This window comes from Sus scrofa, chromosome 8, assembly GCF_054392235.1.
Source record: "Sus scrofa isolate SSC_HxYL_T2T_F1_AM1 chromosome 8, Sscrofa_HxYL_maternal_Yorkshire_Landrace_v2.0, whole genome shotgun sequence".
NCBI classification, from domain to species: domain Eukaryota; kingdom Metazoa; phylum Chordata; class Mammalia; order Artiodactyla; family Suidae; genus Sus; species Sus scrofa.
In genome coordinates this window covers 77,745,338-77,766,786 of record NC_139390.1, presented here as the reverse complement: position 1 = coordinate 77,766,786, position 21,449 = coordinate 77,745,338, and the positions used below count along the sequence as shown (strand labels likewise).

Here is a 21,449-nt window from a genome sequence, read left to right as displayed (position 1 = left end):
GAATCCGACTAGGAACCATGAGGTTGAGGGTTCGATCCCTGGCCTTGCTCAGTGGGTTAAGGATCCGGCGTTGCCGTGAGCTGTGGTGTGGGTCGCAGACTCGGCTTGGATCCCTCATTGCTGTGGCTGTGGCGTAGGCCGGCGGCTACAGCTCCCATTAGACCCCTAGCCTGGGAACCTCCATATGCCGTGGGAGCGGCCCAAGAAATGGCAAAAAGACAAAAAGACAAAAAAAAAAAAAAAAATTCCTGGATCGACCCCTCAATCAAAAAATATCTGTCCAGCAGATGATTACAGTGCATCAAAAATCTGCCATGAAGGACTTAACCTCTTGGATTAGCAGACATCTTCCTTCCATGCAAATGTCAATGGAACACCGTCATTAGGCTTAACTGTCCTTTATGTATTAGTGTGAATTAATTCTGTTACACACCTCAGGAGCTAATTGAGGGCCTTGCTTTGTGAGAATAAACCTTGTAATTGAAGAGAAGACTGTTGGGTACCATCAGGGAAGGGTTAACTCGAGTGGGTTTCCAAGTAAGCAGTATGAGGGTCCTGTGGCAGGAGGTAATTTAGGAAGGGCCAGAAAGAGGAGGGAATGGTGGGTGGGTAGGCTTCTTGGAATACATCTCACCCCTAATGTGTATGAGTTGGATGAGTTTGTCTTGGGGAAACATCCAGAAGTCTTCCCATGATTAGGAACCTCCCCTTCCTCCTTCCCTTCTTAGACAAGTTTTTTTCATGTTTTTGTTTTGTTCCTTTTTTTTTTTTTTTTTTTTGCCTGCACTCATGGCATGTGGAAGTTCGTGGACCAGGGATGGAACCCATACCACAGCAGCCACCTGAGCAGGAGGCAACGCTGGCTGCTCCATAAGGGAACTTTTTTTGGGGGGGGCTTTTTGCCATTTCTTGGGCCACTCCTGCGGCATATGGAGGTTCCCAGGCTAGGGGTCAAATTGGAGCTGTAGCCACTGGCCTACGCCAGAGCCACAGCAACGCGGGATCTGAGCCACGTTCTCGACCTACACCACAGCTCACGGCAACGCCGGATCCTCAACCCACTGAGCAAGGCCAGGGATCGAACCCTCAACCTCATGGTTCCTAGTCGGATTCGTTAACCACTGAGCCACGATGGGAACTCCCTCCATAAGGGAACTCCTTAACCTGCTGCACCATAAGGGAACTCCTAGCCAAGTTTTTTTTTTTTTTTTTTTTTTTTTTAAGCATGTCTTAGGACTGAGACATTCCTAGTATATACACGTCTGTGACCTTCCTAAATACTTCACATTGTCAGATGTCTTGGAGTGTATCATCACCCTCCCAGAGTGATTAAGATATGCATAAATGGATTAATAAATTTTTAAAAAAGGAGTAAAAATCAGTAACAGTCCCATTGAGGTGCAAATGCAGGTCTTTTGTTCATTTGGTAACTTGCCTCTTGCTTACATGTTTAAGTAACAGTACACTACCTATGAGAGACCTCTGGGTCTCTGAAAATAACAAAATTTAGAACCTAGATAGATACCAAGGTTTATACTTACATCCTTATTTCTGCATCCTACAGATGCAGTTCATTCTTCACCTCAACCACAATGGTGTTTCTCTTTGGGTTTTTTTTGAAATTGTGCAACGTAAGGTTGTGAAGAAGTGCTGGGAAAGTCTAGGGTCCCTCCTGCTTTTCTTTTTCTTTTTTCTCCCCCTATTATTTCAATGAACAGAAGTCTTACAAAAAGACTCAGATCAAAGAAGGGTCTCTTGGAGTTCCCGTTGTGGCTTAGCAGAAAAGAATCCAACTAGGAACCATGAGGTTGTGGGTTTGATCCCTGGCCTTGCTCAGTGGGTTAAGGATCCGTGAGCTTGTGGTGTAGGTCACAGATATGGCTCGAATCCCACATTGCTGTGGCTGTGGTGTAGTCTGGCAGTTACAGCTCCGATTCGACCCCTAGCCTGGGAACCTCCATATGCCACAGGAGCAGCCCTAGAAAAAAGGCAAAAAGATAAACAAACAAACAAGAAACAATTTCTTGTGCTAAGCCTTTACATACATTGTCTCCATTAACTGTCTCAATCTCTTTACTTTCATCCTCTATATGCAAAAGAAAACTGTTGAAGGAAGGAGGTAACTTGTGAGGGTCCCAAGGCTCCATGACTGGGGTTTGATCTGAGATTTTTCTGACTGCAGAGCCTGTGCCCTCTGCTGATTTTCCACATCTGTCCCTGGGCGTGTCATTGGCTGCTCCTGACAACTGCGATAGCTCAACCCCGGGACTTCTCCCAGGTAAGCCCTCCCACTTTGGAGAAGTAGATAATATGTGAGGGGAATGCTTAACCAGTGGGTTACCCAGGTCCACCCAGTAGCAGTGTTTCCCAGTCGTTTCCAGTCTGAGACAAAGCCATGATCTTGCCAGAACACAGGTAGACAAGAAGCCACTGCTTTCTTGGTTCCTCATGCTGAGTCATCCACCAATTCAAGAAATGGTCCAAACACTGCTCTTTGCCACTTATATAACCTATCGTTCATGTTCAATGATAGCTTAGCACTTAGCACCTGGCACAGTACTTGGTATGTGATGCTTGTTTTCCCCCATTAAACTTAACTAGCCAACTTGAGCTTATATCCTCTCATAAAACTGCAGCTGAGGGTCATCAGAGCTGGCTTCCTATTACCCAGGAGTCCTGCTCCATTTGTGCTGCTATAACAGAAGACCATAGAGTGGCTGGCTTATAAACAACAGACATTTATTTCTCCCAGTTCTGAAGGCTGGAGCCCTAAGGTCTAGGTGCGAGCAGATTCCATGTCTGGTGAGGTCAAATTTCCTGATTCACAGTCTTTTATCTTTTGACTGTGTCCTTACAGGGCAGAAGGGAGGTTTCTGGGGCCTCCTTTTTCAGGGCACTAATCTGGAGCTCTCATGACCGAATGACTTCCCAAAGCCTCTACCTAAAGTGCCATCACGTTGGGTGTTAGGATTTCAACATATGAATTTGTGGGGGGTACACACATATTCAAACGGTTGAAGGTAAGTTGATGAAGTTGAAAGGAATCATGATTTGCAGGTTACCAACCTTTTGAATCAAAGATTCTGTAAGAAAAAGGTACTTTTTAAGTAAACATGAGCAGCAGAATTTGACTTTATACTTGAAGAGGAGGGATCCGCTGGACCATAAGCTTATCACTGTGTTTCCCAGGATGTACCTTATCAGGTCGCTCACAAATTACTGCTACCACCAGCATATTGGCCACTAGGAGGCACTGTTTCCCCTTCAGGGCTGTGGGCCAGTTACTGGCTGTGAATCAAATCTACAGTTGAGCCTAACTGAAGCTGGTTCTTTTTATCTTCTAGAAATACCGCAGGGAAATAAACGCTGAGAGTGATGCGGTCTTTATGACCTGGCTTATAAGGAGAGTGTATTGATTGAGAATGTTCATGTCTCACGGGGCGTCCTGTCTTCCTGGCTCTTGGACTTACTGATACAGATAGGGTCCTCTTTGCTCCCAGCATAAAGGAATCATTTACCAGGCCTGGTGCAAGGGGCTGGGCAGAACAAAATGCAAGATCCCTTCTCAGAGTCCAGTCTAGTGGGGGGAGACACACGGCAAGGGAGAGGTCCTGACAGCCTTCCTCAGATCCACCCTCACAGTGCCTGTCTTCTGGTTTTTAGAGTTGAGGATATTTCCCTTCAGAGAGCACCCACCCCAGCAGGGAGTAGCCATTGCAGCTCACAGCACAGCCCTAACTCATTTTGTCAGTTCATGTAATAGAGGGTCCGTTTGTTACATATGCACTTGAGTTTATCTATGAGATAATTTTCTATTTTACGTATACCTCGACCAAAGAGCAGCTATGAATAATAACAGCTAAGAAAACCAAATAGCTAATTCATTCAATTGGGATTATGTTTACATCTTTATTCTCAAGATTTATTCACAAGATACAGGAGTTCCTGTTGTGGCTCAGCGGGTTAAGTACCTGACTGGTATCCATGAGGATGTGGGTTTGATCCCTGGCCTGGCTCAGTGGGTTGGGGATCCGGTGTTGCTGTGGCCATGGCTTAGGCCTCAGGTGCAGCTCTCATTAGACCTCTAGCCTGGGAAATTCCATATGCCACAGGTGCAGTTGTAAAAAGAAAAAAAAAAGATTCAATATTTAGACTGAATAACAGGTTCTACTTTTGCAGGGGCGGGCGGCTGTGCTCACTGCATGCAGATGTTCCCGGGCCAGGCATCAAACCCATGCAACGGCAGTAATCAGAGCCACAGCAGTGACAATGTCAGATCCTTAATTTACTGACCCACCAGGGAATTCCAGATTCTACTTTCATTAAATCCAGTTCTGTTCTGAATGAATGTCAAAGTTTGAAATATACAAGGGTTATTTTAATTTTATAAAATTTATATTTGGCAAGACTAGGGCTAGTAACATCTTTCTACATTGGTTTGGACTCTAATGAAGACAACTAATAATGACCCTTTATAGAAGAAATGGGAGTGGCATCCCCATTCACAAGTTTGATGATCTTTGAAATGTTGTAGATTTTATCTCAGGTCCATTCCTTCACCCTCACCTGGCTATAAACATGCAGGGCTGAAGGGTCTCATGTCATGCACATATCATTAGGCTCTTCTCCCATCAAACATCTTTTCACATACATACTTGAATGTTTATGCTTGTCCATTTACCTTTTGCAGTTAAGATTGTTAGCTCTCATGGGGTTCCCGTCATGGCTCAGTGGTAACAAACCCTACTAGTATCCATGAGGGCTCAGGTTTGATCCCTGGCCTCCCTCAGTGGGTTCAGGATCTGGCGTTGCCATAAGCTGTGGTGTAGGTCGCAGACTTGGCTTGGATCCCTTGTTGCTCTGGCTGTGGTATAGGCCAGCAGCTGCAGCTCCAATTTGATCCCTAGCCTGGGAACCTCCATATGCCATGGGTGCAGCCCTAAAAAGCAAAAAAAAAAAAAAAAAAAGATTGTTAGCTCTCTGTTCCCACTGCTGTGTGTGATAGTCCTTTGCGCTCTAATTTGCTATGTGTGATCTGACATGGATCTTTAGTAGTGACCAGCCTTTATTGAGCATGTGCTGTGTTCCAGACATTGTGCTAAGGACTTTGCACATATTAACTAACAGAATCCTCATAACCACCCTGTGGGTGGTTAGTAGGGTAACTACTAATTATTATGCCCATTCTGTGATTATTTGGCCAAAGTCACACAGCCACCAAGAGGCACAGCTTAGGATTCAAACCCAGTTGGGTTACGTAGTCTATAGCACTAAACGAGAATATACAGTACTGCCTCAGTATCCAGAATAGATAGACTAGAATAGCTTAAGTTCAAGAGTAAGGAGAATCTTGTGTTGTAGCTCAGTGGTATTGAACCTGACTAGTAACCATGAGGGTTGTGGGTTTGTTCCCTGGCCCTGCTCAATGGGCTAAGGATCTAGCATTGCTGAGAGCTGTGGTGTAGGCTGGCAGCTGCAGCTCTGATTCGACCCTTAGCCTGGGAACGTCCACATGCCACAGGTTGGGCCCTAAAAAGACAAAAAAGAGTAAGTTGAATCCAAAGAACTCACCTATGAATTAGATCTTGTTACATGTATGATTTCTCTGAGACTGTTTCCTCAACTATAAAATGGAAATAATAATAGAACCCACCTGGGGAGTTTCCACTGTGGCTCAGTGGTTAACGAATCCGACTAGGAACCATGAGGTTGCAAGTTCGATCCCTGGCCTTGCTCAGTGGGTTAAGGATCCGGCGTTGCCCTGAGCTGTGGTGTAGGTCGCAGACGGGGCTCAGATCCTGCGTTGCTGTGGCTATGGCGTAGGCCGACGGCTACAGTTCCTATTAGACCCCTAGCCTGGGAACCTCCATATGCAGCAGGAGCGGCCCAAGAAATGGCAAAAAGACGAAAAAAAAAAAAGAACCCACCTGACAGGACTGCTATGAAGATTAAATGAGTGAAGTGTGTATATATCTATGTATATGTGTGTATTATGTATATATGTATGTATATGTGAAGAACCTTAAGCTGGACCTAACATATAGCAAGTATTCATTATTCTAAGCAACATCCCTGTGCTCAGTGAATGGTAGCCATTATTACCGTAATCTGTGAGTTTCAAGGACACTAAGACTTTTCTGTTATCTAATGGTCTGGGTACTGAGAAGTCCTCACACTCATTCCTCCTTCGTAGCCCTCTGCTGCAGCTCCTTCACACCACTAGCAGGTCCCTGCCATGTCCTTAAGGTGCTCAGGTGGGAGCTCCCCGAAGTGGCTGAAGCATGTTCACAGGGTTCCAGGGCCTTTCCATGCCTTAGCCTCAGGAGGTTGCTCCCCCGCCCCCTCCTTTTACCCCAGCTGGTTTCCCCACCCCTCAGCTCCTTCTCTGGGGATCCCTCTCCCTGCGGGACCTGTGTGGGTGGGAAGTGCTCTCAGCCTTTCCTCCTCCACCCAGGCCTTTTGTTTTCTAAATAAGCTTTCCAGCTCATCCCTGCAGGGGAGCGGACTGGAAACCTGCCACAGCAAAATCCATAAGAAAGTCCAAAGGTGACTGGAGCCAGAGCTCTATAATCCTGACTCCTGTTTAAATGGTAAACTGGAAGCCCTTCAGGCTTGGTCTCGTGCTTTCACTTCTGAGAATAAAATGATTTACTCTGGGTGGGCCTTTACCTCCCAGGTCCCGCTGAAAATGCAGCCCAGGTCTTTCTTAGGTGTTCCGTTTCCTCAGGTGGGCAATTTGCATCATTGAGGGACTCCGGTGGGGACCTGTACCCTCCTCCTCCCTGGGATTGTCCTCTCTGGGTATTTCCTCCCTCAAATGGGCATTAGTTGAGGAGATCTCTGGTCAGGGCTGGAGGTAAAAGTAAATGAATGAATGAATGAATAAAATTTATTGAAAAATTACTGAGGGCATTTTTCCTAAGATTCAAAATATATTGGCTTTCCCGTTGTGGCTCAGTGGTTAACGAATCCGACTAGGAACCATGAGGCTGTGGGTTCGATCCCTGACCTTGTTCAGTGGGTTAAGGATCTGGCGTTGCCGTGAGCTGTGGTGTAGGTTGCAGATGTGGCTTGGATCTGGCGTTGCTGTGGCTGTGGTGTAGGCCGGCAGCTACAGCTCCAATTAGACCCCTAGCCTGGGAACCTCCATATGCCGTGGGAGCGGCCCTAGAAAAAAGCAAAAAAAAAAAAAAAAAGACAAAATATATTTATCAGGGGAAGCCTTTACTCTGAGACAAGAAATGTTGCTATAAAATGAAATTATACTTAGGTTAAAATGATCTTTCAGGTCAACTCATAATAAGAAGGTGAAGTGACCTTGGAAACATCTTATGAGTCAAATGAATAGTGAAAGAGGGAGGGAATTGTGAATGAACGGTGTCACGCCTGCTGCCTAAGATGTTAGTTAAGGGCACGCCTTGCCTTCTGTCTTCCTCCTGCCCCTGCTTTGTTCTTGCCAGAGCCTGTGTGATAGTTTTAAGTTGGTTTCTGTCTTGGCTAACACACCTCAGTACTTACCCACTGCCTTCAGGATAAAACTCAAAAAGTTTTGATTTGTATTAGCTCTTCAGACTTCAGATTCTTGTCGCCCAACCACCAACTTCCTAAACACCAGCTTCACTAAACAGCTTTCGGTTCCTGTTCTTACCTCCAGGAGTTTGACCTGGACCACTTCCCATCTACTCAGTTGGTTCCTGCTTGCCTTTCAGTTCCAGTCTCCCAAACCCCAGAATCTGGAGCTCCCAAACTGCCTGCCCATAGATTTCATCCCACTGTGTTAATCTTCCCTGCTGGCTGATCTGTTTTTTTGTGGGTTTTTTTGTTTTTGTTTTTGTTTTTGTTTTTGTTTTGTCTTTTTGCCTTTTCTAGGGCCGCTCCCGCAGCATATGGAGGTTCCCAGGCTAGGGGTTGAATCAGAGCTGTAGCCGCCGGCCTACGCCACAGCCACAGCAACTAGGGATCTGAGCCGCGTCTGCAACCTATACCACAGCTCGGGGCAATGCCGGATCCTTAACCCACTGAGCAAGGCCAGGGATCGAACCGGCATCCTCATGATTCCTAGTCGGATTTGTTAACCACTGAGCCATGACAGGAACTCCCGTGGCTGATCTGTTTTGTCTCGTTCAGCAGATCTCAGCCTACAGGAGGCCCAGAACCCTGTCTTGGCTGTTTCACAGGCCTCTATCCAATGTAGTGTTTGGCCCTTGTAGAGGCTTAGTGAATAGTTGGTGAATGAAAGGATGGCTGGGGGAGGGGAACACGGAGAGGAGTTTTGTGAGTGGTTGCATAAGTGGTTAGTGCAGTGGATGGAAGGGCAAAGGTGATTGATGGAGGCTTGAGGACTGGGGCTGCTTCCTCCTATTGTCAGGTCTCTTAGTGCCTGGTCCTCACAACTGGTCCATAAATTGCTTGAAACGCTGAGAAACTGGCTTCCGCTAACTGAACCTTGTACCAACCTTAAGTTTGTTCATTTGTCAATGTATAAGAAGACATATTAGCTGTCAGGAGAAAGAGCCTTCTCGTCAGCGCTTTTTCTCCCCACAGGAAGTTACAGGGAAGCCAGATTACAAAGAGAAGGTTGCTTGTGGGAACCTGCTTCCTTCCGTCCGTCTGTCCGTCCTTCCTTCCTTCAGTACTTGAGTAAGCTTGTACTTATCAAGGGCCCTTCTCAGTGTTGGAAGCGGAGCATGTGAGTGATTTTAAGGACAGGCCTTCAGCTTAGCAAGTTTAGCAGACTTGCTATGAAGATGTTACCATTCCGGTGGGGTGGCCCTGCCCCTGGACACAGCAGGAATCACTCCAAGATTGGGCCCTGGGCTCTTCTTTTATCCTTTCAACATTTATCAGCTGACCTTCTCACTGAGTCCTGTTTACATGTTCAGTCTGGTTATGTCCAGATCCACCTCATGGAAGCATTTTTTTGTTTTTGCTTTTTAGGGCTATACCCACGGCATGTGGAAGTTCCCAGGCCAGGGGTCGAATCAGAGCTGCAGCTGCCTATAGCAAAGCCACAGCAACACAGGATCCGAGCTGCGTCTGTGACCTATACCGCAACTCATGGCAATGCCAGATCCTTAACCCACTGAGTGAGATCAGGGATAGAACCCGAATCCTCATGGATACTAGTCGGGTTTGTTACTGCTGACCCACAATGGGAACTCCTTATGGAAGCATTAGAAGTCTCTTCTGGGCCATTGACCTCTGCTGTGTCTGATGCCCGTCTTATTTCCAAATTCCAAGGTGGGCCTGCTGGGCAGGGGTGTCCTGGGCAGGGGTGTCCAGGGCAGTAATCACCTTGCTTGTAGCTGATACAACCATAAATACTCTTTCCAGAGTTCCCATTGGGGCACAGTGGGTTAATGATACGGCTTGTCTTTGTGCTGTTGCTGCTGCTGTGGCCTGTGTCACAGATGTAGGCTTGGATTTTATCCCTGGCTCCAGGAACTTCCACATGCTGCAGGCATGGCTGAAAAAGGAAAAAACAAAAAACCAAAACAAAAACCCCACCACCTTATTCTTACAGCAGGGCCCATTTGGAGATTTAAGATTCAGTATTTACAATGAATATTGGAAATGCTTGATCCTAAGGTTGTCAGGGAGAAAAAATTGCTCTGTTCTCTTAGGTTCTATTGTCTTCAGGGGCCCTGAATTAAACTGACGTAGGACAGATTAGCAAGAAAAAAGATGAGATTCAAGCACTTGTTTTTATTAATGTGTGTACAAGCATTCACAGAAAATGTGACTCTGGGGGACAGTTGGGCTCTGGGGCTTGTATACCATCTTAATGGAGGAAAGAAAGAGAGAAGAGCATTTACCGATTTCTTAATAGGGGAGGGGAGAGGAAGAAAAAGCGTTTATGGGAAAACAAATGTGTTTTTGGAAAGGTACAGGGGCCCTGAAGGATAGGTGATAGTTTTGGGGACAGTGTCGGTTTAGGCATGGCGTGGAGAGTCCTCAAGATCTCCGGTGATAAGAGTCTTCCCTGGTTGATTTCTGACCATTGGGGTCTTTGAGTTCTTTTGGGAGGCTCTGCTTTTAGGCAGATAAGAGATTTCGGGAACTCAAATGCCTTCTGCTCAAAATAATTTTTATGCCGCAGTGACATATGCTGGACCCCTTTACCATCTCTCTAATTACTTTAGGGTATTCCAGGGGGTAGAAGATAAATGGATGAAAATGTTTTCCAAAATTATATCAGTAGTTGTATTTGAGCCCAGACACTTTCAAACAAGTGGCCAGACTACAAAACAAATAAAAACAAACATAGAAACTAGGATATTATTTCCTGGATCCAGATGACACTGCTGTTGCAAGTGTAAAATACTGCTTCCTCAACCAGATTCCTTTTAGCAAATTAAGGGGGATGAGAAAAAGATTTTATTCAAACCAAGTGGCTTAAAATTATTAATCCAATCATTTAATCTTACTTTTTTTTTTTTTGTCTTTTCTCAGGCTGCACCTATGGCATATGGAGGTTCCCAGGCTAGGGGTCCAATGAGAGCTGTAGCCGCCGGCCTACGACAGGGACATAGCAACACTGGATCCGAGTCATGTCTGTGACCTACACCACAGCTCACAGCAGTGCCAGATCCTTAACCCACTGAGCAAGGCCAGGGATCGAACCTGCAACCTCATGGTTCCTAGTCAGATTCGTTAACCACTGAGCCACAACGGGAACTCCTAATCTTCCTATTTTTAAGGGTGGTATTAATAAACTCTAATAGTATATTTTCAGCACCCTTTTCTCTTTTTTTTTTTTTTTTTTTTGATAGTAAAGAGAAATAATTTCTTTCTTTCTTTTTTTTTTTTTTGTCTTTTTTTTTTTTTTGCCGTTTCTTGGGCTGCTCCCGTGGCATATGGGAGGTTCCCAGGCTAGGGGTCCAATCAGAGCTGTAGCTGCCAGCCTATGCCAGAGCCATAGCAACACGGGATCCGAGCCCCATCTGTGACCTACACCACAGCTCACGGCAACGCCAGATCCTTAACCCACTGAACAAGGCCAGGGATTGAACCTGCAGCCTCATGGTTCCTAGTCAGATTCGTTAACCACTGCACCATGACGGGAACTCCCGAGAAATAATTTCATTAGCTTAAGAAATGCTTATTGTACCAGCACTATTCTATTTGCTGAGAGTTTTATTTTGTGCCTGGTTTTGTGATAGGGCAAAGATGGGCAAGGAAACTAAATACATGATTAACAAGACTGAGCATTTACTACAAGAGGGAAGAAGCGAATGAAAATTTAGAGAAAGTAAACACCAAAAAGAGAAAGAAAAAAAACCCAGGGGTGGAGGCCAAGTGGCCTTAACCCCGAAAGGTCAGAATTGGTCAATTATGTCTAAAGCTGGAGAAAAAATTCCATACCTGCAAAAGAATGCAGCAGAACTTAACCTTTTGGGGAAGTAGAACACAGAAGACTAAATACCCTTGATACCTCTTAGGTTGACAAAATGACCTCATCTCTTTGGAACCTAGAGATCCAAAGAGTAGTGAGTCTTTCTTTGAAGAGGGTGTCAGGGCAGAGTACTCTGAGCAGAGCTAGAAAGGGCTATATCCAAGAATATAGAGTTTTAGGGGAGTTCCCCTCTTGGCTCAATGGTTAACAAATCTGGGTAGGAACCATGAGGTTTCAGGTTTGATCCCTGACCTCGTTCAGTGGTACTTAAGTTCTTCTGTTTTTATTTATGTTGATTTCTTTGCGTATTTTAATGGATAATACAGGATTACTTTTCCATATTTGCTATGATTATAAATAGAGAAAAATACATGTTTAAACCTGGAAGGAAATAAAAGTGCTAACAGTTTTTGTATTCAGTGGTGTAATTATGGCTGATGTATTTTTGCTTCCCATTTTCCACATTTTTGTGTTAAACATGTATTACTTAAAATGAAAATAATGAGCAAACTTATGAATAAGTGATATGGTATTGCTTAGGGAAATAGTCATGAAATCTTTCCTAAAGGAATAACTACAAGAGAAAACATTTTCTAAGTGTAAGCCATGACACAGATACAATCTGAAATATATTAGTTTCAAAATCAATATAATATGTTGTGGTTCATAAACTAATTAGAATCAAATCTTAGTAGTAGATGCAAACTATTACCTTTAAAATGGATAAGCAATGAGGTCCTACTGTACAGCACAGGGAAATATACCCTGTCTCTTGGCGATAGAACATGATGGAAGATAATATGAGGAAAAGGAAGTATATATATGACTGGGTCACTGCTGTACAGCAGAAATTGTCACAACATTGTAAATCAACTATAATAAAAAAATTTTTTTTAAAGAATCAAATCCTATAGATACTTTATAAGACATGCAAGCCAGTCCAGTGTTTAGGAGGCTGGCTGGGTGGTCCATTTTGCAGGAAGAAATAAGAAAGGACAATTGGAGAGCCAGACTGAGCAGGGAGTAGGAAGGGCCCAGCCTTTAGTCAGCTATGGACTGATGCATGGTTCTGAACAAGTTTCTTCTTCTGGGAATACTGATTACCGCAGTGCAGATCTGTTCTGAGACTGGAGCCAAATTGGAGCGGGTTCAGAAGGAGTGGAAGAGGGGTTAGAGACAGCACGTATAAAAAACGCTTTTGAAGAATTTCACTCTACGAAGAAGCAGAGAAATGGGGCAGTAGCTAGAGGGGAATGGGGTAGGGACAGTTTGCTGTTGTTTTACAGCCTGTTTATATGCTGATGGGGATGATCCAGTGCAGAGAGAAAAATTGGTGATGATGGAGCACTGCCCTGCAGAGTGATCCCCAGAGTCCACAAGAGGGGAGGCAAGGCCTTAGGGAGGAGTGCAGCACAGGGAGCGAGGCAGGTGGGACTGAGGCGCCAGTGGGTGTGGATACCCGGGCCTGAGTGATGGGAGAGTTTGCAAATGTCTCGATTGCTCTAGACTGTCCTGTGGGATGAAGTCCATCGAGCAAACAGCACCACCAAAGAGCATGCACCGGGAGGGTGAGTGGGGAGCTGTTGCAGGGCACCTTGAGAGAAGCCGGGACACAGTCATCTAGGCGAGTAAAGCCAGAGGAAATGTTGCATAATTGTGGTGGCAGCGGTGGCGGTGGGGTCCCCAAGGGAGGGCCCACTGGAAATCAGTAGGTCAGAATTTAAGGTGCCTGGTCCAAAGTCAAGGTGGCAGCCGGGCTGCTTCCTTCTGGAGGCTCTAGGGCAGAAGGGGTTTCTTTGCCTGTGCCACTTTCTAGAGGCCACTTGCCCTTCTGGGCTCCTGGTCCCTCCCTCCATCTTCAAAGCCAGCAACATAGCATCCTTGAATCTTCTTCACCGTTTCTGTCTCTGAGGTGGCTCCTCTTGTTTCCCTCTCTTGAGGGCCTTTGTGATTGCTTTGTGCCCACCTGGATAATCCAGGACAATCTCCTGGTCCCCAAATCCTTAATCACTTCTGCAAAGTCCCCTTTTACCATGTAAAGTAACATATTCATAAGTCTTCGGATTAGGACACTGGCATCCTTGAGGGGGGCCATTATTCTGTCTCCCGTAATTAGTGGAGTTGAATATGTTTTCATATGATTATTAGCTTTTTGTATTTCTTTTGGGAATTACCCATTCCTGACATTTTTTTCTATTAGCTGTTAGTCTTTATAATTCATGTGTAAAAGCTCCTCTCTTAAGGATATAAAGCTTAACAGTGCAGCGTTTTGCACATTTCCCCCTAGTTTATTGCTTGCTTTTCAATCTTGTTTTCAAGGTATTATCTAACATACAAAAGTCTGTTACTTCTTAAAACTTTATATTGTGGAAAATGTCAAAGAAATAAAAGTAGAGCGATTGGTATATTAAATCTCCACATATTTTTCACCAAGCTTAAGAAATTATCGACTCGAAGCTCACCTTATTTTATCTGTGTTCTTACCCACTTCTCCTAAGTTATTTGTTATATTGAAGTGAATACCAGACATCAGATCATTTCATCCATAATTTTTTTAGCAAAATGCATTAATTTTAGGACTTAAATTTTCTTCGATTATTTTTCCTAAGCCTTCTGGGTTTGGTGCCATGCACAAAAAAGCCCAATTCACTTGTCTTTTTAAAAGAGATGATGATTGGGGGTGGGGTGGGGGAATGCGCTGGGGTTGTGGGATCGAAATCCTATAACATTGGATTGTGATGATCATTGTATAACTATAAATGTAGTAAATTCATTGCGTAAGAAAAAAATTAAAAAAATAAAGTCTGAATATAAGTTTTTGTACCTTTTAAGGAGGCCTTGTTCCCTTTGTCTTAACTTGTTTTTATTAGGGATGACCACGTTGACTGCTTGAATAAGTATATCTGAGCACCTGCCATGTGAAGCATGCTGTGAATTCATCTTCATGTTACCTTTTGAGTACATGTGAACAGGGAACTCTGTAAAAGGATTACAATTATAAAATTAGCAATCGGCCCATTGGCGTCCACACTCTGGATTTAGTCCGCTTTCCATGACGACAGAGATGATCATGAGCAACTGCCAGAAGGCTGGCGATTGTATGCTATGCCTGCATCATTTACACCTTTCAATGTTGTTTGTTTGTTTTCTGCCAAGACCACTGGGCCCTGGGAAGTAAGAACAAATAGGAAGATGAGGGGAAGACCTTCTCCCCTTCTTCGTAGTCTGCTGCTGGGTGACCCCCTTTCCTGTGCTCAAAGGGACAAGCGCCAAGGTCCCTTGTTTAACACCACCCACGCCGTGATGGACTGTTGGCAACCACAGAGGGCCTTAGAGAGTCATTGGCTTTCACGTCAGAAAAAGACGAAACACACACAGCACAGTTATTAATTAAGACTCGGCAAGACTAGGTGATCCAGACATAAAAGGGAGGTGGTGGAGCAGGAGTTCAGTGTGTGCTTGTCATAGCCTAGCAACTCCACCGCCAAAACAAACACCACTCTGGCCTTACGACCATAAATACCAACCGATTTGTTTGGCAGCCTCTAGCTTCCTACTCTTAACTCCTTGCCACCTGGTTCCCACTCACTCCTTTCTGTGAAAATTCTTCTTTTGAAGGCAGCCAGATCCTGGACATTGTTTCAGTCTCTGTCCTCTGGGTCCTTTCTTTGGTGAGTGACTGTTAATGGCCCCTTTCTTTAAAAGTCTTGCTCTCGGAATTCCCATCATGGCTCAGTGGTTAACGAATCCGACGAGGAATCATGAGGTTGTGGGTTCGATCCCTGGCCTTGCTCAGTGGGTTAAGGATCCAGCGTTGCCGTGAGCTGTGGTGTAGGTTGCAGATGTGGCTCGGATCCCATGTTGCTGTGGCTGTGGCATAGGCCAGTGGCTACAGCTCCGATTCGACCCCTAGCCTGGGAACCTCCATATGCCGTGGGAGCGGCCCAAGAAATCACAAAAAAAAAAGACAAAATAAATAAATAAAAGTCTTGCTCTCTCCCTCGATGCCAAGATACTCCGTTCTACTCATTTTTTCTGTGGGAATCTTCACGGTGCCTGCTTCCTATCCCTCATCCCATAAATGTGGCTCCAATGCTTCACTTCCCACTCCCTCCCTAGCTTCAACTCTCTTACTCTCGAATCTCTGTTTCAAGCCCAGCTTCTTTCCTGAGCTCCCAGCCCGTGTTTCTGGATAATCTCTGGGGATGTCCAGGTTGACTTGGCTCACCTGGGACTTCTCAGTCCCACTCCTGCCTTGAACTTTAAGCCCTGGACACCAGGACCCCACACTCCAGGCTCAGACCCACCCAGGTCAGGAGATGATCCTGGCGGCAACTGAAAAGGATCACAATTTGGTGGATCTCAGACTGGAGTCTGATTGCTATAACCTGGGCAGGCCTGAATTGAATCTATGGTACTTGAGCGGGGCTGCAGTCACCCAACCTTCCTTCTTGGGCACCGTGATGCTGCTGGTCTTTTACACCTTCTCATGCTGCAGGTGTGGCCCCAAACGAACAAACAAACAAACAAACAAAACACTTCACTTTCCCTCTAGGTCTGAAGCCTGTTTTGCTGAGACCTCGAAATGATTCGTTTTACCATTTCCCTTCCCAGACGATCAAATCTTGTTTTGTCTTTTCCCAACCCCACTAGGCTGTGTCCCAGCCTTTCATTGGCAGAGCTCCTGCATCCTGGGCTATAACCTGGGCAGTCCTGAATTGAATCTATGGTACTCTGAATTGAATCTATGGTACTCTGAATTGAATCTATGGCTACTCTGGATATTCATAGACCTCGACCATCACCTTTTCTCAAAGTCCTGCCTTCTTTTGCCCTAGCTTCCTTTACGATTTTATTACTTGCTGCTCATACTTTCTGAAAATCCCTCCAACTGTTATTCCTGCGTGGGGTACCTCACACATCTGCTCATCCTGCCTTCTAGTGCTAAACTCTTCCTGCAGCTTGGTGAAGTATAAAGATGTATTTACCTTTCAAGTAGATTTTTTACAATTCTAAGTTTTATTAGCATCCTCTTATTATTTCCTTTCAACTGCATATCATGTAAAAGGTTGGAGGGCCTAGTTTTCTAGTTAGTGTCCCATAAAGTCAGGCAAGTGCTCTTTTTATTTATTTATTATTGTTCTTTCATTGCCACAACCATGGCATATGGAAGTTCCTGGGCCAGGGGTGGGACCTCTGTTGGAGCAGTGACCCGAGCCACTGCAGTGACAATGCTGGATCCTTAACTCTCTGCACAAGAGAACTCCATGCAGCCTTTATTTATTGATTTGCTTTTTAGGGCTGTACCTGAGGCATGTGGAAGTTCCAGGCTAGGGGTTGAATCCAAGCTGCAGCTGCCAGCCTACACCACAGCCACAGCAATGCGGGATCTAAGCAGCATCTGTGACCTACACCACAGTTCACTCATGGCAACACCTATTCCCAACCTACTGTGTGAGGCCAGGGATGGAACCCACATCCTCTTGGATACTAGTCAGATTCGTTTTCACTGCACCACAAAGGGAACTCCAGGCAGTCTTTTTTTTAAAAATGTTTTAAATTTGGAGTTCCCGTCGTGGCTCAGTGGTTAACGAATCCGACTAAGAACCATGAGGTGGCGGTTCGATCCCTGGCCTTGCTCAGTGGGTTAAGGATCTGGCGTTGCTGTAAGCTGTGGTGTAGGTCGCAGACTCGACTCAGATCCCATGTTGCTGTGGCTCTGGTGTAGGCTGGCGGGTACAGCTCCAATTGGACTCCTAGCCTGGAAACCTCCATATGCCGCAGGTGTGGCCCTGGAAAAGGCAAAAAGACAAAAAAAAAAAAAAGTTTAAAAATTTTATTTGAGGATAGTTGATTTAATGTTGTGTTAGTTTCAGGTATTCAGCAAAGTGATTCAATTATATATATCCATTCTTTTTCCACATAGATTCTTACAGAGTGTTGAGTAGAGTTCTTTGTGCTATGCAGTAGGTCCTTGTTGATTGTCTGTTTTATATATGGTGGTGTGTATCTTTTGCTGTATGTGCTTCCTAAAGGGGTGTATCTATAATATCTTCAGACGCTCACCTTGATCATGTTGCTGTGGGAAAATGCTTTCAAGTACCTTTCACCCCAGGCCTTAGTCCACCCTTATTAATATGCCACGAGGGTCTTCTGCAGTTACTCTCTAGTAGTTTTTTTTTCATTCATTTTTTTCCTCAGCTTTATTGCGATATAACGGAGACACACCATTGTGTGCATTTAAGGTGCACAGTGTGAGGATTTGATATAACCGATAAGTGTTATTAATAGAGGGATTCTCTTTCTTCCTCTCTCCCTCTCTTGATCACCTAGAGAGGCAGCTCCTTAGATAAAGAGATGGAGCTGGTGATGCTGGAGGCTGCAGAAGACTGAGAGGGAGGGTGCCCCCGCCCAAGGGAGCAGCAACTACTGACCCCTCTCTGTTTCTGTGTGCAATGCAGGTCTGGGGTTGTCAAATCGTCTTTTTCAAGACAAGCCTGACGTTTAAATTTTGATGTAAAATCTCCAAATTTAATTTTTTTAATGTTATTTATTTATTTTCTTCTTTCTTTCTTTCTTTTTTTTTTTTTAGGGCCTCACCTGCAGCATGTGGCAGTTCCCAGGCTAGGGGTCTAATGGGAGCTGTAGCCGCAGTCTATGCCACAGCCCCAGCAATGTAGGTCTGCGACCTACACCACAGTTCACAGCAACGCAGAATCCTTAACCCACTGAGCGAGGCCAGGGATAGAACCGGCATCCTCATGGATACTAGTCAGATTCCTTTCCACTGAGTCACGACTGGAACTCCTATTTTTTTTATTTTTATGTTTTAATTTTATTTTTTAAATGATTTTTATTTTTTTCATTATAGTTGGTTTATAGTGTTCTGTCAATTTTCTACTGTACAGCAAAGTGACCCAGTCACACACACATATATACATTCTTTTTCTCACATCGTCCTCCATCACAAGTGAATGGATTTAGTTCCCTGTGCTATACAGAAGGATCTCACTGCTTATCCACTGCAAATGCAATAGTTTGCATCTATTAACCCCAGATTCCCAGTCCATCCCATTCCCTTCCCTTCTGTCTCGGCAACCACAAGTCTGTTCTCCAAATCCATGAGTTTCTTTTCTGTGGAAAGGTTCTTTGTGCCGTATATTAGATTCCAGATGTATTTTTTTAATTTTTAAATTTTTGTTTTAGATTTGTGCCACAAGGGAACTCCCGAAATCGCCCAATTTTAAATGTTAGCAACCGATTCAAAAACCTTTTAAAGACTTTGAAGGCTAAGCAGAACAACTGTGAGCTGGATATGGCCCTAGGCTCCAAGTTCCCACAGCTACTCTCTACAAGCCCCTCCCTGTTCCCTGACACCTAGTGATTTTCTGACTCTTCCTGTGTTCTCCTCCCATTAGCTAGACCACCCAGCCCCATTCTCTCCATTGCTCCAAATCCTAACTCCTACCAGATCTTTAAGATCAAACTCAGAGTCTGCTGTGAGCCCTGCTTGGCTTTTCAGCAGCAAGTAGGGGAAGCCAAAATCAGAACTGGGTTGACAGGTGGTCTAGATACCAGATCCTGAGAGGTCAGCCAAGGCAGGGATCAGATTCCCAATCTACAGGTCCAGGGAACAAGAGGTTCAGTGACTTGGGTTAAGGAGTCTGAACAAGTACAAAACACGAAACACCAAAGAGCAGAATGGAACTTGATAATAGTCCCAAGACAACAGCTTTTTTATTTTTTATTTATGTACTTATTTAGTCTTTTTGCCTTTTCTATGGCTGCTCCCGCGGCATATGGAGACTCCCAGTCTAGGGGTCCAATCAGAGCTGTAGCCGACTGCCTACACCAGAGCCACAGCAACTCGAGATCCAAGCCGCGTCTGCAACCTATACCACAGCTCAGGGCAACGCCGGATCCTTAACCCACTGAGAGAGGCCAGGGATGGAACCCTCAACCTCATGGTTCCTAGTCGGATTCGTTAACCACTGAGCCACGATGGGAACTCTTATTTTTTAATTATATATTTTTTTTATTACAGTATAGTTGATACTTCAATTTCTGTAGTACAGCAAAGTGACCCAATCACACACAGCGCCCTGTGCTGTACAGTAGGAGTCCATTGCCCATCCATTCCCAGTGTTACAGTTTGCCTCCAATACCATGTCCCAGGTGTCATTGTATGACAACAACTTTTTAAAGTAAAACAGAATTCTCTAGTTTTTGGAGGTAAAGAAAAAAACAGAGGAGCAACTAACACTTTTAAAAAAAACCTACTCTGTGCTAGGGATGTCGCAAAGTCATTGCAAAATTTAGAGAGGTCAAATAGCATATTCATGTTGTACAGCTAATAAAATGGTAGAGTGAGAATGCAGATTTTCAGTTCTTTGTGGAAACCACTCCTCCACTGGCTCTTGACTCTGGCTGAAAATTAGACTCACCTGGGGACTCTGTGTGTGTGTGTGTCTTTGTCTTCAGGCAGTATATCAGGGCGTCTGGAGTTTGATTCCTGGAGTTTACTGTCTCCCTGACTTCTACCTGTTTGTTACTGGCTGCTTCCCTTCTCTCTGTGAGCAATGCTCAGTAGGAGTCCGTACGGAGGAAGGGCTCAGTGGTTCCCCACCTTGGCTGTACACCCATATCACCTGGGGAACTTTGAAAACTACCCATCCCTGAATCCTACCCCCAGACATTCTATTTAATTGGTATGAGATGCCACGTAGGCACCTGAATTTCTTTTAAAGCTCCCCAGGAATCAAACTCCTTCATTTTTTACTTTTTATTCAACCATAACATATGTACAGAAAGAAAGCGTAAACCGTAGGTCCACAGCTCAGTAAAATTTTGCAAACTGAACTCACCACGAAACCAGTACCTCGGTCAAGAACAAACCTTATCAGCATCTCAAACTCTTCTCTTGTGCCCCCCTCCTTCAAGGGTAACCATCTTTCGTACTTAGGCAAGCATAGAAACAAACATGAGAAATTGAGTTCCTTATTTAGGTCTGTCTTCCTAAGATCTTTTCTTTGGCATGTCTTTGGGAACTGCTTATGATTTTCCTCCTATATAATTTTTTTTTTCTTTTTCACATCTAATGTCCAGTACTGTAGACCAGTGCCTTTCTTCACTTAGGAACATTTAAGTATAAGACCAAACATAAACCTAGGGAGGAAATGGTGTTTTTATACCTGCAAGTGTTAGAAAGTACTGCATAAGGAGTTCCCATTGTGGCCCAGCGGAAACGAATCTGCGGGTTCGATCCCTGGCCTTGCTTAGTGGGTTAAGGATCAGGCGTTGCCGTGAGCTGGGCTGTAGGTCCCAGACAAGGCTCGGATCTGGCGTGGCTGTGGCTGTGGCGTAGGCCGCCAGGTACAGCTCCGATTAGACACCTAGCCTGGGACCCTCCATAAGCCGAGGGTGCGGCCCTAAAAAGACTAAAAAAAAAAGGGGGGGGCTATATAATTTACTCCCAGTTTCCTTGCACACTCCAGGAAGCTAGTAGAATGCTTGCTAAACATGGAGAAGGACTTTGCACAAAAATTTGTTCTCCATAGAATTTCTTTTTATGTGCCAACCAGGTTATAAAGTATAAAGCACAAGGCAGGTCTTTGTGAATCAAGTCTTTCCCAACATATTTGAATTTTCAGGCACCTTGGGGAGGTTCTGAAAGGTGGGGAGGGATTCAGGGCTTGGGCTGGTGCTCTCTTTTCCAAAATATCTTAGCAGCTGGGGTGTGAGGTCAAAGTGTTAGTTTGTGACCAGCTAGATTGGAAGCATTGAAGATGCACGCTCTGTGACATTTTAAAGACACACAAATAGCGTAATTAATAACTAATGTATGTGCTTCCTTTACTAGACGCTACTTCCCTGTGCCCATGAAATTAGCAGTGATGTATTAGTCCTCAGACTGGAAATTTCCAAAAATGATTTGAAATATGTATCCCTCAGCCAACTGGCAGAAACCAATCACTTCTACAGGTTTCTGTGACTGTCATCCAGCTTCCTCTGTGATTCCCTTGAGAGCCCACATTTTATAGGAAAAGTCATCGGA

The 21,449-nt window shown here is 44.7% G+C and overlaps 1 protein-coding gene across 9 annotated transcripts in view; it reads left to right on the top strand.

Annotated features, from left to right (window-relative positions):
* Window positions 1-21,449, top strand: part of G3BP2 (G3BP stress granule assembly factor 2) — an 89,175-nt gene that overhangs the window by 18,146 nt on the left and 49,580 nt on the right. For 6 of the 9 annotated variants that reach the window (XM_005666759.4, XM_084972517.1, XM_084972513.1 and 3 more), the window contains exon 2: window positions 2,183-2,278. The exons of the other annotated variants lie outside the window; for them this stretch is intronic. The gene's annotated coding sequence lies outside the window, so the exon portion shown is untranslated. The remainder of the gene's footprint in view (window positions 1-2,182; window positions 2,279-21,449) is intronic. 9 annotated transcript variants of the gene reach the window in all.